Here is a 13,550-nt window from a genome sequence, read left to right as displayed (position 1 = left end):
CTGTTGGCATGACACAGGACTGATGGTAGCGCTCACCTTGTCTTCTCCGGACAAGCGTTTTTCCGGATGCCCCAAACAATTGGAAAGGGGATTCATCAGAGAAAATGACCCCAGTCCTCAGCAGTCCAATCCCTGTACATTTTGCAGAATATCAGTCTTTCCCTGATGTTTTTCCTGGAGATAAGTGGCTTCATTGCTGCCCTTCTTGACACCAGGCCATCCTCTAAAAGTCTTTGCCTCACTGTGCGTGCAGATGCACTCACACCTGCCTGCTGCCATTCCTGAGCAAGGTCTGTACTGGTGGTTCCCCGATCCTGCAGCTGAATCATCTTTAGGAGACAATCCTAGCGCTTGCTGGACTTTCTTGGGCACCCTGAAGCCTTCTTCACAACAATTGAACCGCTCTCCTTGAAGTTCTTGGTGATCCGATAAATGGTTGATTTAGGTGCAATCTTACTGCCAGCAATATCCTTGCCTGTGAAGCCCTTTTTGTGCAAAGCAATGATGACGGCACGTGATTCCTTGCAGGTAGTGTAAAGGTTTTCCTCCTCTTCGTCTGAAGAGGAGGTGTAGCAAGGATCGGACCAAGATGCGGTGTGGTAATTGTCCATGGTTGTTTATTTAAAAACTCAACATGAACACTAATACAAAAACCATAAACGTGAACAAAACCGAAACAGTACCGTGTGACGAACAAACACAGACACGGAAACAATCACCCACAAAACAACAGTGAAACCCAGGCTACCTAAGTATGATTCTCAATCAGAGACAACTAACTACACCTGCCTCTGATTGAGAACCATACTAGGCCGAACACAGAAAAACAACCTAGAAACACAAAACATAGAATGCCCACCCAACTCACGTCCTGACCAACTAAAACAAACAAATAACACAAGAACTAGGGTCAGAACGTGACAGGTAGCCATGGATGACAGAGGAAGAACAATGATTCCAAGCACCACCCTCCTTTTGAAGCTTCCAGTCTGTTATTCAAACTCAATCAGCATTGTCATGACTGTCCTGACCAGGTCAGGTTACAGGAGACCACAACCCTACAGATTATCTCTCAACCCCAACAGAGGAGGAGAGATCTAGAGGTCTGAAGATGTGTTTTTTTATGACCCCTCACGCCAGTGGTAAATCTCAGGCCACGGACAAATTCCTTTGTCCTGTTACTATTGTGGCAAAGAAGGGGGTCGAGTGATAAATGGCAGATATGTGAGAGCAGAACTAATAAACAGGCTCTGCCCAATCACTAAAATGGCCACCGTGATAAGAAATGGCCACCCCGACCCACAGATAAAGGGTCAAGAAAAACCAGGAAGAGGAAGCGAGAGGGCTGGAAGGATCTATGAACAATAAAGAAAGAGACAATAGAGATTGGCTGGATTTACCGTGTATGAGCTGGACTGTTTTGGACTTACCTGTTGGCGTTTGGACCTGGACCTAACGAGAACCCGATTTGTGTACCGAACCCTGCTATCCTTGACCTTGCCTACGGCCTGGGTGGACCAGGACGGAGAAACAAACACACAGGTACTGTCCTGTTCGAAAGAACTCTCATTCTTGGGTGATTTGGTGACAGTTTCCCACTTAAGTTGTGACAAACGCTCATAACCTTGAAGAGGTTTGCCACAATATGGAGAACCAGCCTCAGAACATTAAACATGAAATGAAGGGACTTTGGAACAATGGTTTCCGTCAGCCACAATGGTGGTCATGACGATAGATCGAATATGAAAATGTATGTCATTTTTGTTTTGTTATTAAAGGTTAATAGATGACGTTATTACGAAAACATTGTAACGTAAAGAGTTTTCCTAGTAGATGCTTGATGTTTATACATTGTACGGAAAATATCCAAATCAAAGAGAATGTTTTGGGGAAGATGAAATGTTAAGTTAGTTGTCTAAAATTGGATTTGAGTCAAATCTAGACCTTGCCTCATTAACTTGGTATGCCCAGAGAATTGCCCTAAAGGCGTTTACGCCCACTTCTGACCCAAGGGTATAAAACCTGTGAGTATAGAATTTACAGGAGGACTATGTGACCCCAGCTGCAGCAAGGTCTAAAAAGTCAACGAACCCAGAACGCAACGCAAGTTTGAGGACAAAGGAATCCTTTTCTACCCAAGCTACGGTTGAGTAGCTGTGTCTAAGCGGGTAAATTCAAGTCGAACCACCTAGCCTCCATCTCCCATCAAATCGTGGTATCTAAAGGGTTTCATTCCTATGCTGTGAGCTCTGAGCTACAGAGATGTCTGTCCTCAGAAGACCCCTTCCAGAGCAAAGGGTGAGGGAACAGACTCCTAAGCCAAAAAAGGACACTGACATTGGGAGGACTCTCAGAGAGGTGCGCCGGGGTAGTGCGTCATCGAACAGCTGAAGGCCTATGCAGAGAATCCACGGAGATCATCCCCACGTAATTACATCATTATATTCTGACCCATAAGAGCGGCAGTTTGGGGCAAGGCTAAGGTTAGAATAGCATAGCTGACAAATTCACCCAAATGTATATTTCTCTTGTGTACTTTCTTTTTTCTCTCTCTATTGAAATCCCCATCGTGGGTAACATGCGCCATAGTGTGTTGGCCCGTTATACTAAGTTCTAATCAATAGCCTATAATGTGTTTTGTCTATGTGTATCTTTTATTAACATTTTAGCTTTTTAGTAAATAAATATTCAACTAAGATTGGTGTGGTACGAATTCATTGGTGTGACCCGGGTCCGTGCAGATTCACGGGCTATACGACGTTCAGAACGAGACTGGTAGAGACAACTGGTTAATTAGCGGCTGTTGTAAAATTGATATTCTGATATTCTTTGAGTTCATTTGGGAAATAGAAACTCAAAAAAACTAGTTTTCCCATGGTGCCCCAGGTTAATGAGTTAATAATTGCTTGATTCAGATAATCACGCAATTAATCACGCAATTTCTATCTCAAGGCCATCAGACTGTTAAACAGCCACCACTAACATTGAGTGGCTACTGCCAACACACTGTCAATGACACTGACTCTACCCCAGCCACTTTAATCATGGGAATTGATGGGAAATGATGTAAATATATCACTAGCCACTTTAAACAATGCTACCTTATATAATGTTACTTACCCTACATTGTTCATCTCATATGCATACGTTGATACTGTACTCTATATCATCGACTGCATCCTTATGTAATACATGTATCACTAGCCACTTTAACTATGCCACTTGGTTTACATACTTATCTCATATGTATATACTGTACTCGATATCATCTACTGTATCTTGCCTATGCTGCTCTGTACCATCACTCATTCATATATCCTTATGTACATATTCTTTATCCCCTTACACTGTGTATGACAGTAGTTTTTTTTTGGAATTGTTAGTTAGATTACTTGCTCGTTATTACTGCATTGTCGGAACTAGAAGCACAAGCATTTCGCTACACTCGCATTAACATCTGCTAACCATGTGTATGTGACAAATAAAATTTGATTTGATTTGATTTGATTTAGAAACTTTATTCATTCGATGAACAACAGTCATCACATTAACTAATACAACGTCACGACAGCATGACAGAGTGATCTCCAGCCTTGTCCTTGTCAACACTCACACCTGTGTTAACGAGAGAATCACTAACATGATGTCAGCTGGTCCTTTTGTGGCAGGGCTGAAATTTGACTGCACACTACCATTCAAAAGTTTGGGGTTACTTAGAAATGTCCTTGTTTTTGAAAGTAAAGCACATTTTTTTGTCCATTAAAATAACATCAAATTGATCAGAAATACAGTGTAGACATTGTTAATGTTGTTAATGACTATTGTAGCTGGAAATGGCAGATTTTTTGTGGAATGTCTACATAGGCGTACAGAGGCCAAATTTCAGCAAACCTCACTCCTTGTGTTCAAATGGCATGTTGTGAAGGCTAATCCAAGTTCATCATTTTAAAAGGCTAATTGATCATTAGAAAACCCTTTTGCAATTATGTTAGCACAGCTAAAAATGGTTGTGCTGATTAAAGAAGCAATAAAACTGGCCTTCTTTAGACTAGTTGAGTTCCTGGAGCGTCAGCATTTGTGCGTTCGATTACAGGCTCAAAATGGCCAGAAACAAAGAACTTTCGTCTGAAACTCGTCAGTCTATTCTTGTTCTGAGAAATGAAGGCGATTCCATGCGAGAAACTGCCAAGAAACTGAAGATCTTGTCCAACGCTGTGTACTACCTCCTTCACAGAACACCACAAACTGGCCCTAACCAAAATAGAGAGATGAGTGGGAGGCCCCGGTGCACACCTGAGCAAGAGGACAAGTACATTAGTGTCTAGTTTGAGAAACACTTCACATGTCCTCAACTGGCAGCTTTATTAAATAGTACCGACAAAACACCAGTCTCAACATCAACAGTGAAGAGGCGACTCCGGGATGCTGTCCTTCTAGGCAGAGTTCCTCTGTCCAGTGTCTGTGTTCTTTTGCCCAACTTAATCTTTTCTTTTTATTGGCCAGTCTGAGATATGTATTTTTCTTTGCAACTCTGCCTAGAAGCCCAGCATCCCGGAGTCGCCTCTTCACTGTTGACGTTGAGACTGGTGTTTAAAAGATGATGAATTCAACTATTGCAGTTGGATTCTTGACAATATAATATAAAGTCCTGACAATATTTCAATTTGGATGTTTTACATACGTTGCTTGTATCTATGCAGTTGCATGTTGTTGGTCCATTCTTTCCCCTCTAATAAAGGTTCAAAACAAACCATAGTGTTTTGATCAATATTTGATAAGGTCATTACAATGTGTACAAAGTGGTATACTGGTACACTGAATATATGAATATGAAGAAAAATATTGGTCAAATTAGATTTTATTCAAGAAAGAGCCTCACAATAAATAATTATTAGGAAATGATTTTGGTTTCTTGAAAATAATTCAAAATAAGAACAAAAGATTTGGCCACAGGTATTTGTTTGCATAGGTTAGAAACATGCCACGTTCATTCTATAGGTTTCTTCACCCACTGCTGTACAGCAGCACAAGACTACCACCTACTGTCACAAGTTGGACTCAGGTGATCAAGAAAGTCTGCCCATCTTGATGATACTATTGATTATGATGATGATCACTTGTTAATTAACATGATCATAATTATTGTAGTTCATTTGTGATTATAAAATTGATTTATAATGATTATATTATCTGCTATTATTAGATAGATTGTTACTCAATTGTGATAATTTGAATTCCACAATGTAGGCTAATAATAACAAAAATAATGACATTAATTAATAATATAATCATAAGTTATTAGTAATATTATATAATTATCAATATTTTCAACAGTTAATACAAACTATTATTACTGATCAAAACCATTATAATTAACTGTGTTACTATTGATATACAGTAGCCTATGGTAAATTAGAAAGGGCCTACAGTAGCTTGAGTAAAATCCACTCCAAAGGTTTACTGAATAGAATGTGTCCTCCAATCCTCTCTTCATGTGTGGTGCACTGCAGACTGCAGAACACCGACTGTGACTAGTACTGTATAATGGGGAACAGTAGGCCTCTAGCCTAAACACACCACTAGATGACAGCACTGTCTAACGAATTACTGGAAAAAATAGAAATATTCTCCACTCAATATCGCAAGGATGTGGACCGTCCCTTCCTGTTTTAGTACCGAGAGGGCCACCGTACCGAGACACATTGGAGCTGGAATACAGTCACTTAGGACTCGATTATGTTTAGATTTATGTTTATTTTATCAAAGACAAGGTTATTTATTTTCCAGCGTGAGGTCTACAGTTATATTTATTAATGATGTCACGTCAGCGTTTCGTCTTATTAGGTAGCTAGATAGCCACATATTTATTATTGCGCTGCCAACCCTTGTTCCTTTCCTGTGTCAATGATTCTCCTACCCTCACTCTTATGGCGGAGACTAAAATAATATATCACATTGACGAGGAGGAGACTCCTTATCTAGTGAAATTATCCGTTTCTCCTGAGAAAGTCACTTTAGCGGATTTTAAAAATGTCCTCAACAATCGTCCGGTCAATAGCTACAAATTCTTCTTCAAATCCATGGACCAGGATTTTGGGTAAGAATCCACCCATGAATAGACTATATTTTCTTCCTGTGTATGTTGTGGTCTTGTCATTGTTATCATATAAGTATAAATGTATCTCAGCGCTAATTGGTTATTACACAGACACAACCATGTGTCCAATTTCACAACAAAGGTTGGTAACATTGTAACATTTGCGCAAGACTGATTGTGCAATATCTGATCCGCGGTTGGCACCTGTTCATTGTATCCAATGCGCAGTAGAATTGGTCCTTTGAAGTTCAGACCCGTAACACCAATATCTCATAGGACATTAAACGCGATTAACGTTACGCTTTTATTGTTGTCGATGTTGGTTATAGGCTACTGTAGCCTGCACAAAAGTGATTATATCTCATTTCGGAGATTGTGCTGTGTTGTCATCGTCATGTAATAAACCCATCTAATTTAATGATATAGACGTTACATTGACAAATCCTCCACATGTTTGCTGTGTGGCGCGAGTTCGGGATCGATTCCAAATGAATTATTGCCAGACAGGTTTCTCTTGTGTGTTCATGACTTTGTAGCACTTGTAGCAATAGATAATAAAGAGAGAGAAGAAAATGAAAGGCATAATAGAGATTGATGCCGATCGATAATAGTCACATATTAACTGTAGCCAGCCAATTATGATTTTCAGGAGACATTTATCAAATGTGACAGCATGACTATATGATGAGAACTTTGACATATCTATGTCATGTTAATCTTATTTCATTTAATATGATAGGCTAAAAAGGAATCCGATGCGTCAAATAGGCTTCCAATGGACTGAAATTGTCACAGTAGGGATCCTGTATCCCTCTCATGTCGCTCTGTTTTACACGTTAGACGAACACGCGCACGAATATACACACACACACACACACACACACACACACACACGCATAAAGGTAATTTCCTCCGATTCTAGGCTGAAGGTGAATCAAGCGAACATCCATTTTCATGGAAAACATAACGCGCCGTGTGCTCGCCATACATGTTATATAACGAATGGGTTGAAGAGCCAAAAGCTCACTCTTCGTTGTTGGGATTTTGCTCTTTTTTTGCCATGCGACCCTAGGCCGCAAATCAGCTAAAAATGCCTGAGTAGAAACATGGCTGCCCGGTAGAAGAGCACTCCCTCAAAGAGGCGAGTGCCGTGGACTGACGGCCTGCCATAATTGTCAAATAGCGCTCAAATCGCGCATACATTTTTTTATTGACATACATCATGTAAATCAGTCGAACAAGCTCAGCTGGCCAACACCAATACTCCATTGAACATTTTATTTAATTAATAACGTGTATTTTAATGACCCTTGTCTCAGTTTTAATAGTTCTGCCTATTGTCCTGTGAATGTACACTACAGTTCTATTGGCCACTAGATAGTCTGTGGTTAGTGGTAGCAATTAGTTCATTGCATTGTTGCCTGTCAGACATTTAATTTATGCTCACTGATATCAAATAGGATGATAGTCTGAATTGTTAGATGTTTAACATTCTTTTTCACATGTTGCCAACAGCCTATTTTCACTGATATTTTATTTTACTGTGAAAGGGATTTATCCTCTGTTCTTTCAAATGGTCTAGTATTTAGAATTAATGCAGGATACATTGATGTATAATTCACCATAGTCCTACATGCAGTTTATACGTATGTTTTTATTCTTGTATGTAGTATTTCCTCTCACCCTTTCCATTGCACTCAGTATTGTGTTGTCATTGCTCAGTCTTTCTGCCCCGACATATCTCCCCAGACAGGCAGCTAGGTCTAAAGTGATGTTAGAAGTCTCTAGTTATGGTCCTGTTAATAGAATGTGTTTGACCTCTCCTTCCCCCTCCCCCGCTCCCATACATTCAGACAACATGGACACCTTTAATAGCTGCAGGTCAGAGGTTCTCTTGTTATAGAGTCCTCCTTGGAGGATGACATATTTGTGTTGACGTCTGTTTCTCCTCTGACACGCACAGTCGCACACACAGCACACATGGCACCACATTGCACTCAAACAAACACACACAGCCGCCACATTGCACTCAAACAAATGCACACAGGCGCAGACACACAGGGGCACAGCCGCAGACACACACACACACACACACACACACACACACACACACACACACACACACACACAGGCATAGCTCTGTAAAAGACCTGACTCCATCTGGTGTGAATATGATTGTATTTCCCTTATTTGGTTTGAGTCATCAACTTAGCAATGACTCATTCTGAAACCTATTATCTTATTCAGGGATTCATTCATTTAGCTTTATTCCATTTACCAAAAGGTGCTATTGTTTCCAGTTATTCTACCTTTGAAGATGATTTCAGGCGATTTCCAGTTATTCTAGTTTTTAAGATGTTTTGAGACGATTTCACAGCCAAACTGTTTTAGTACACACTATCACAAACATCAGAGGAGGAAACCCACACACACAGAGACAGACAGTCGTCTGTCTCTAGCACAGGGACGTCATATCGTCATGTCAGAAATTCCTACAGCAGGCAGCACGACCTTGTGAGGGAACTGTTTTTTCCTGGTAGCAGGTCAGTTAGTTGGGTCTATACTGTGTCCTCAGCAGGGCCTTCCTGTCCTGTCCCTGTCCCTCCAGTCACCAGCCAGGGCAGATTGATCCATGAGGCCCCAAGTGAGGAGATCCATCATTTGATTATGGAAACAAATAATCTTCTAAAGAGTTATAGTTAGGGTTAGAACTCCACATGGAGTTACAGATTTCTGTTGCTGAGTGCAGTGTTAGGCTTCGTGCCATGGTCCACCTTTCACAAGGGCCAGTGCAGTGTTTGGTATTGGTCTTGTCATTTCAATCAACACATTCCTATGGTTTGATAACTGTAGCATTGTTAAAGTAGATAAGTAGGCAAAGGCTACACTGAAAGTCACATGTGAAAGTGAAATCCTTGAGCAGCATTGTACTCAGTGTACTGGCTGTATACAGTATGGGAACAACACAGACAGTCAGGGACACACAGAGGATAATAAGGCTGGTGTACCGCATAGACACAGACAGTATAGATGTTAGAGAAATGAACTAGGGAATAATCAGACTCCATTAGAGAGGGAAAACATGGAATCCCTTGCAGTTATAGACAGTGTTTGATATGTAAATGTTCAGTCAGTGCCAGGTCTTACATAGTAGATCCCCTGTTGTGAAGGGGAAGCAAGCTATTTTTTATTTCATTGTAATAAAATGTTAGATTTGTGCTGATAATACCAGGATTAGTTCATGTGGTCTACGTGGTTTTTATGATTTTTTTGGGGTCCATAAAATATATTTAGTCCATCTGTGTATGATTACGCATCTATTGTCTGTCTTATATCTCGTGAAATATTGTGTGTCCATTTCCAGTTGAAACATAGATTTGTGTAGGATAGAATGTAAATCTGGTTTGCTGTTGAATTTTTATCCCTCACTGGCCTGACAAAAGACTGCATTATAATGTTGTTCAACCACATATGAATGAGTAGAGCTTTGAGGTTGATATCATAGAGATCCTATTAAATAACTATTAGTATTCAAATTCCTAATTGTATGGTCAATATGCTGTTTTGTTATGGCAACGGTTGAGATGTTTGTTTGAGACCTTAGTAAAACCTTTGTCATAGAGGATCACTGAAGGTAATAGTATAAGGAAAGGAAGTAAGTGCTTTTGGCATGAATGAGGATACTCAGCTGAATATGGAGATCTTTCCACCTGCGCCACGTCTACCTTACCTCACTTGAAAGGTTACTGTTGTTATTAGTACAGTAACCTGATATGTTCTGAGAACCTGAGGTTTCAGGAATAGCACTGAGCTAAGGTTGAGGAACCAATCCTCTTGAATAATTAAATACATTTTCATTCTAATTTGAATCACAGATATTTTGTGTACTATTGTGGCGAGTGAAATTTTTGGACTATGGGCCTGCTGTGTACAGCCGGCTGGTCAGTCGCCCCTCCTGACCCTGTGCTGTTGGGCCAGATGATAACTAGCTTCCCTCCTGCCCTGGGTATAATTAAAGTCCTCTAATCCCTACCCCCCCCGCCACACACACACACAGCCAGCCCTGCCGTACCATGGTCCACCACTACATTATGCAGCAATCTCCCTTTAAATCTTGTGTCATTAGCCTGTGAAATCTGTTAAGACTTGCTTAAGCTGCCGGCTTTGAGAAGTGAGGGTTGTGATGACCGGAACCCAGTGTCTGACACTTGTCACATTTTAAACTGAGCTCTCCTGTGTGTGTGTCATCTACCCACTTGGGCACAAACGTCAATTCAACGTCTATTCCATGTTGGTTCAACGTAATTGAATTGAAATGACTTTGAAGCAACGTTGGTTCACCCAGTGTGTGCCCAGTGGGTAGCTACTGGATGTGTTTGTGCATGGGGATTCGGTGTAGCAAATTGTGATGCTGAAATCAGTTGGAATATGAAAGTATGCATGAAGAAAGGTCATGGTTTACAGAGAGCACATCATTTTGTTTACTTTGGACGTTTGTCTGGATTCCTTTGGTTTTAATGCTTTTAACAGAGTGAGAGGCAGAGAGAGAGATTGTTACAATTCATGTTGTATCTAGCTTATTTGATCAATTTATTACCCTTAAACAGGGTCCTTGACCACTATGATGTTGTTCAGTTTGGAACCGCATTAAATTAGCACTGCTAATAATATATCAGAGTCCCATCCCGAGACCTTAAGAGTTAAAAGGCGATGACTTTGACTATAGGCGTTCTGTTTCTATTGACCACTCCCACATCCTCCCAAGTCACCTTCAGTTGGTCACGTGGCTGTAGACAGAGGATGCATACACTTCCTACCTAACGATGAGAATCACACCCCCTCTTCCTCTCTGTGGTTGAACAGAACCGGCCACACACACAGCAGCATTCTGTCTACTGTGTTAGTAAGTTACAGCCACAAGTCTACGTTATCTCTCTCCACCACTCCCACAGTACAGTATAACACAGCCGCAGTAGAACACAGTCGCTCGCTGTTGTCATGGGCGTAGGAACTCCTGGCAATGTCTGAAGAGAAAAAGAAGTAAATCAATGGAGCAGCAGTTTCATAGAAATGCAGTATAAAGTCTTCATCAGACTTGCTTTCCTTTCAAGTCGTCTCTTTGTCCTGTTCACGTTCCAGAATTCACACCTATATTATCTATTTATTCGCTATTATTCTCCCACCTTTGAGATAGGCATAACTACAGCCCAGGACTGTAGCCCAGGACTGTTTCTGTGTGTCTGTGTATATATCCTCTGCCTCCAGACCAGGCCTGTTTCTCTGTGTCTGTGTATATATCCTCTGCCTCCAGACCAGGCCTGTTTCTCTGTGTCTGTGTATATATCCTCTGCCTCCAGACCAGGCCTGTTTCTCTGTGTCTGTGTATATATCCTCTGCCTCCAGACCAGGCCTGTTTCTCTGTGTCTGTGTATATATCCTCTGCCTCCAGACCAGGCCTGTTTCTCTGTGTCTGTGTATATATCCTCTGCCTCCAGACCAGGCCTGTTTCTCTGTGTCTGTGTATATATCCTCTGCCTCCAGACCAGGCCTGTTTCTCTGTGTCTGTGTATATATCCTCTGCCTCCAGACCAGGCCTGCTCTAGTCTGTACTGTGTGACAGGAGCCCAGCAGGTGTGGCTGGTTACTGGCAGTGGTTACTGCTGAACCCTGTCCCAGGGGTCAGAGGGTAAATGGGAGGTATTTTTGTTGGGAATTTACAGTCTAAGATGTACATGCTGAAGTCAACCAGTCTATTAATACCCCTCTAACTCCTGACACCCAGGCGGGTAGTACCTTGTCCCCTTTTCACCGCAACACAACCACTCTCACTATTCTAGGGCTGGGCTGGGTGGAGAGGCACACTCTTAGAAAAAATGGTTCCAAAAGTGTTTTCCAGTTAGAACTCTTTTGGGTTCCATGTAGAACCCTCTGTGGAAAGGGTTCCAAATGGAACCCAAAAGGGTTCTACCTGGAACCAAAGGGGGATCTTCAAAGGTTTCTCCTATGGGAACAGCCGATGGACCATTTTTGGTTCTAGATAGCACCTATTTTTCTAAGAGTGTAGGGGATAGCCTATATATTTGGAATTGGATGTGATGAAGATATGTACAATATATTGTGTGCACACGATAAATACAGATTCAATGTATTTCCTCAATGCCCAGACCTGTCACACATATACACAAACAGGTCTGCATCGTCTTCACTTTGCTGTTGATCTATGTGCTTGTCCATGTAATGTTTCTGCACTAATATCATGTTGTTGTACTTAGTCAGGGCCATTAATCACTTATGGAGGCTGAGGCTCAACATCTATCAGCTTTCAATGAACTTAGTCAACAGTAACATAGATGCCAAGCCCTTTATGGTCGAAAAGTGGAAAATTCTACTGATTAAGCATGAATCTGTGCAGAGCAGGACAGGATAGTAGAAATGATCCCTGGGTTGTAGGCTAGCAACTGTGTGCTGAGCACTGACTATCTCTCTCTCTCTCTCTCTCTCTCTTGCTCTCTCTCTCTCTGTCTCTCTCTCTCTTGCTCTCTCTCTCTCTCTCTCTCTCTCTCGCTCTCTCTCTCTCTCTCTCTCTCTCTCTCTCTCTCTCTCTCTCTCTCTCACCCTCTCGCTCTCTCTCTCTCCCACCCTCTCTCTCTCTCTCTCTCTCTCTCTCTCCCACCCTCTCTCTCTCTCTGTGCGCGTGTGTGTGTGTTTGCCTGTCCACTCCACAGGGTTGTCAAAGAGGAGATTTCCGACGACAACGCCAAGTTGCCCTGCTTCAACGGGAGAGTGGTGTCCTGGGTAAGTGAGATGAATGGCGCCCCCGCGGCATCACCCCCTGTCCCGTAGCTCCTCTCCCCATCTCATTGCTCTCCTCTCCACTTCGCTGCAGCTCGCTGGCTCAGCGGTAGCTAAAGATACGTGTAGTGTAACGATCCATATAGTGTATCTACCTAGAGAGATCACACTGTCACGCCTCCACAGTACAACACTCAAGACCCGACAGTAGAGAGGGATTCACTCATTGTTGAGCTTCTATGCTAAGTGCCTTACACAGGTGTGAGCTCTGCCAATGGGAGATGAACTAAGGCATGGTTACACAACGACATCACAACAGTCCAAGCTTGACAGTTTACTAGCAATATCATACAGTATTCTACCAACAAATGAGGTCAGCTAACAATCATTTACATTGGCCTACCTAAGGATACGAGACACAGGTTCATTTGGTATAGTTGTACATAGTGCTAGGAGCAGTGATGCATACATTATTATGACAGACTGTACTGCATACCATTCCTGTGAATTATATATTGGGAACTGTAAATAGAGATCTTTATATTAGCTTTTCCCAGTGTCTTAACCTTTTCCCAGTGTCTTAATCATGTCCCAGTGTCTTAACCATGTCCCAGTGTCTTAACCATGTCCCAGTGTCTTAACCATGTCCCAGTGTCTTAAC

The 13,550-nt window shown here is 41.8% G+C and overlaps 1 pseudogene; it reads left to right on the top strand.

Moving 5' to 3' along the window:
• Positions 1-5,672: 5,672 nt before the first annotated feature.
• LOC112216168 overlaps positions 5,673-13,550 on the top strand; it is a 43,713-nt pseudogene continuing 35,835 nt past the window's right edge.

This window comes from Oncorhynchus tshawytscha, linkage group LG16 (genome assembly GCF_018296145.1).
Source record: "Oncorhynchus tshawytscha isolate Ot180627B linkage group LG16, Otsh_v2.0, whole genome shotgun sequence".
Taxonomy (NCBI): domain Eukaryota; kingdom Metazoa; phylum Chordata; class Actinopteri; order Salmoniformes; family Salmonidae; genus Oncorhynchus; species Oncorhynchus tshawytscha.
This window is presented reverse-complemented; position numbering and strand designations above follow the sequence as displayed.